Source organism: Ursus maritimus, unplaced genomic scaffold (assembly GCF_017311325.1).
Source record: "Ursus maritimus isolate PB19 unplaced genomic scaffold, ASM1731132v1 scaffold_1, whole genome shotgun sequence".
NCBI classification, from domain to species: domain Eukaryota; kingdom Metazoa; phylum Chordata; class Mammalia; order Carnivora; family Ursidae; genus Ursus; species Ursus maritimus.
Window position 1 is genome coordinate 47,500,989 of NW_024423343.1, and position 4,934 is coordinate 47,505,922.

Sequence of the window (4,934 nt, forward strand, 5' to 3'; positions counted from 1 at the left end):
TATGCTTGGAGGTGTTACTTCTAATTATTATTATCATCATTTTTATCATTGTATGGTTAATATTCTGCACATAAAATCAGTAACAAAGACCTTTAAAACAATTTAGAAAATCCTTACAATGACACAATATAATTAGGAAAAAGTGTGCAAGAAAATTATAGGCATTCTACTATTTCTTAAATAGCCAGAGGAAACCCCATTTCTGAATAATCAACTGTCATTTTTCTCTGTGATAAATCTGACTAATATCATAATGCTGTTTGCTATAGGTATCAGTGGTTTATCAAGGTAAATTCCCCCAAATACCCCTATTCAAAACTCTTTCAAACACAAGAAAATTTGCCTGCTGGATTTAAGGCCAAGAGAAGGCATGGATTAGACATAAAGATTCGTGTCTTACAGAGAAAAAAAGAAAACAGAAAAACATTCAGATGTTAACTGTTGGATAACTGTCTTTAACTGTCCTTCTAGGGGGAAAAAAAGTGGGAAATTCTGTCTTTGGGAATCCCAGCATCAGTATTCGGTTTGCTTGTCCTCCTTGGGTTGTATTATAATGCAGAGGGTTTCAGTCTTCATTGTTTATTAGGATTCAGTGGGAGAGTGTAACAAGTACTTGGTCAAATGATGTAAGAATTTTACTATTTCAGAAAAATTGAATACTCATTGTCTACAATAACCAGTCAATCCTAGAAATTCCCTCGTTGCTTTTTGGTTGTTAGTTGGGATCATTTTGAAGAGCCAGTGAGCTTCCTCAGCTAATGTACTACTATCTTCAGCTGGCAAATCACTACCAAGTAATGAACTGTAGCTTGTAGTTTTAGAAACCTGATGCGTCTTCCTAGCCAGTAAGTTACTCTGTATAGATGATCCTTTGATATTGTTTCTATTTCAGAGTGTGGTTTGTTTTTTTCTGAAAAGCCATGTTTGCTTTGGTTCTTAGCTTATCAATTTTCTAAGGCCTCTAAAAATATTTGCTCTTAAATTAGATTTTCAAGTCTGAAAATTCACATTCCAATTTATGTTTTTATTAAATATATTCTTTCTGGTCTTAATCTATTAATAAAAATAGAGAACAGCGATTCTTTTACATCAGGGGTCAAGGATACTGCAACATATATTTTGAAAGTCTTTTGAAACCGATCACTAAAATTCAGGTAGCATTCTGCAGAAAATCTTGAATAAAAGGGTGGTTCTCATATGGATTTAGGGGAGCATGGGAAGGGATGTAAGCTATATAAATAGGAGGTGAAGTTAAAATAGGTATAGGATTTGGAGCATAAGAATGGCGTTTTAGATGATTTCAAGGGTAGTTGTTTCTTTTCTTTGGCCTTTACCAGAAGTTCTTTGAGGTAGAAGATGATGGATTTGAATTTCATTTTAAGGCCTCAGCGTAATAATAAAAAAAGGCCAACTATTATTGCTTGATACTTCCCCTACCTTTTTTTTCCCTAAGGCTTCTGTTAGATGTATTGTACCTAAGATGCCAAAAGCTTCGCAGGATGGCCACTACAATTCTAAATCATCCCTGTGCCATTTGGCAAGATAATTATTGGAATCTGGCTTACAGTGAGAAACATCTTGGACTAGACAGTCTGTAGGAGTGAAAGAGTACTGTACGTTAAAGACAAAGAGAATCACTTTCTCTCACACACACCCATGCTCACACACATCATGACAGCCAGTTTCTGCTAATACTTCATGAAGGAACAACTTGGATTCTTGATTATTTCTGCCAAGACTATATGACTAATAATCAAGAAACTATTAGTCCACAATATATTGGAATGGAGAAGAAAGACCTCCTATATTAAGCAAAGTAACACTTCTTTGAATAGTCAAAGCGGAGAATTATCCCAGATTTTTTTAGGGGACTTGGGCAACGTTTGTCCATAATTCATTATTAAGTATATATGTGAAGTTTGTAATTCATTATTACATATTTCATAATTTCTTTACATTGGAAACCTGTTAACATGAAAGAAATAAGCTTGTTTTTTATTTTAAAATGCTCACCAGAAGATATCTAGTTATTGAAGTGATAATAAAAGTAATGCACTGAGTGTTGTGTAAGACTGATGAATCACAGACCTGTGCCCCTGAAACAAATAACGGCATTGTATGTTAATTTTAAAAATAAAAATTAATTAATTAATTAATTTTTAAAAAGTAATGGGATGATGAAAAATTCTTTTTTTTTAAAGATTTTATTTATTTATTTGACAGAGATAGAGACAGCCAGCGAGAGAGGGAACACAAGCAGGGGGAGTGGGAGAGGAAGAAGCAGGCTCATAGTGGAGGAGCCTGATGTGGGGCTCGATCCCATAACACCGGGATCACGCCCTGAGCCGAAGGCAGACGCTTAACCGCTGTGCCACCCAGGCGCCCCGGGATGATGAAAAATTCTAAGAGCTGGTTCTTGAATACACAGTAGAAAATTGGTATAAATATAAAGGGAACAATGGCACACTTAGCAATGCCATAAAAAAATTCTCTACATATTCTATCAGTAATTAAGAAAAGGTAATTTGTGAAACTATTCAACAAAATTACTAATCATAAGAAAGAAGTTATGGAAGTTGATAAGAAATATATGATTCTCAACAGAATTGACATATGTAGGTATATACCAACATGCCAACTTTAAAAAATTTAAAGTTTCTCAAATATTTCTTCTCATGCTTACCCTTCATAAATGTTTGTGCTTAGCTATGAATAAATATTCATCAGATGCTGTGGCCATGTCTCTCCCTCTCTTTCTTTCTTTTTCTTTTTTGTGGATACGGTAGAAAGGAACAATGTTAAATATACTATCCACACAGGGAAATGGTGTTTAAAACATTTTAAAAAGTGCTAAGAAACCATCATTATGGTTAAAATATAGTAATTTTCAAGAAAAGAATGTATGAAATAAGTAATATAATATTCCTTTATATATAATCTAATAAATCCATATGATGGTACCCTTTAAATCTGTGAGTTACACAATAATCACATTACCTTTCCCCTGAACTCATCCTTTGGGATATGCTCCATCACCATGATGTATTGTATCAATGAGGGTACAATCAGAAGACATGAACCACAAAGTAATTCAATCAGGGAGTATAATTATAGAGTTTCTATAGGGGTCTAATGAATAGCCTGGGGATGCCCTGGAGTAGTTAAGGAAGGAACAGACTTGGAAGGGCACAATTCCCAGGGCTATTATCCAGACTTCTTTGGAAAAGTGTGGTTCTTACCTACTGGAAGGCAGAAAAGCTCTCTGAGTCGCTCCAGGTAAGAGCTGGTGTGCAGTCATCAAGCAAGCAAGAAATAGCCCTCCAGGGTGCGGTTGGAGCTAAGGCCGGTTGGCAGGAAACTCATCGGAAAATAGGAAACACATTTTCAGGGTACAGGTGGGCTGAAGCTAGCATACACTTCTGGGATGCAAGTGAGCAGGAAATTATGGCTGAGAGTGGCAAGGAAAAAACCCCTTTGCAGGCTGAGGTAAGCCAAGGTTGGAGGGCAGGTGCAAGGAAGAGAGAGAAGCATCAGGAGATCATGAGCTGGCTAGCGGGCACACAGTTCAGACATGTGGTGTTGGTATAGGAATGGCTTCACTGAGGTTGTCCTGAGCCAGGGCTCTTTCTCTGCATGTAGAGCTGGGCTATCCCCAACGACACCCAATCCTGGCAATAGTGAAAAGAGCAGGAAAAATAAAAATAGAAGTGCATTAGAACCAGAAAGAGATGACCTCTTCTCCAAGTCGGTACATACATCACCCTATACTGACAAAAATTAACATCTTGCTCTTTGCAAAGGCAAAATCCTAGAGTCCAGAGCCATTATTGCAGAACAGGAAAGAAAAGAGTGGATTTGGAGTTGAGAGGTAACAAATTAACAGGTTTTTTTTTTTAAGATTTTATTTATTTATTTGACAGAGAGACAGCCAGTGAGAGAGGGAACACAAGCAGGGGGAGTGGGAGAGGAAGAAGCAGGCTCCCAGAAGAGGAGCCTGATGTGGGGCTCGATCCCAGAACGCTGGGATCACACCCTGAGCTGAAGGCAGATGCTTAACGACTGCGCCACCCAGGCGCCGCACAAATTAACAGTTTGTATGCACATGGTCCTTTTGGGATACCAAACATCATGCTTCCCCTCCTATCCCACTGCGATAGCAGAAAGAAATCCCTGAATGTGATTTTTGAGACCCTGATTCCAGTCAAGCCTGATACAGACTTGGTCCTGGGAATTCTACTCATAGGAGTAATATTAATATTTGGCTCTGCCTAAATTGAATTGTCTATTTGTCATTTGTACCTGAAAGACTCCTAATCGGTACAAAAACAAATCTCCAAACAGAAAAAAAGATGGTATTGAAGATAATTAGTAAATCTTAAGTCTAAGATTTTTTCCATGTTATTTCACGTAGAGACTTCCATTCCTTACAGGCAATTTCTTCATGAACTATTGAGTACGGTTTCATTATTCACGATTGTAACATAGCAGAGATTAAAACATCTTTTACAGACTTTTCTAAGTCATCATATAAAGAGTTGGGAATTCATTACTCCCATCTTCACAAGCAGATAAAACTGAGCAAACCAAAAATCACTGATTTTTTTTTTAAGATCCTCCAGATTGTTGAGATCATAGGGCAATAGCCCCTCAGCAATCTGGAGAGACAGGCAAAGACAGACAATTATGGCCATGATCAACTTACCTGGAGCTGAAGGACCTGGAGCCAGTGATTGGTAGCAACACTTCACTGGCAATTTTGATGAATTTGTGCAGGCTGAGTGTGCACTAGTTTGACGGATAAAGACTCCTGGGCCCAGTCGTAAAGGGGTCCCTAAAATTTGATGAGTTTTACCTTCAGCAACCCTACTAGGTACTCACTGAAAGTCGGAGAAAATCTCCCTAATATTTAGGTCGGGAGGAGGAGAAAAGTACCC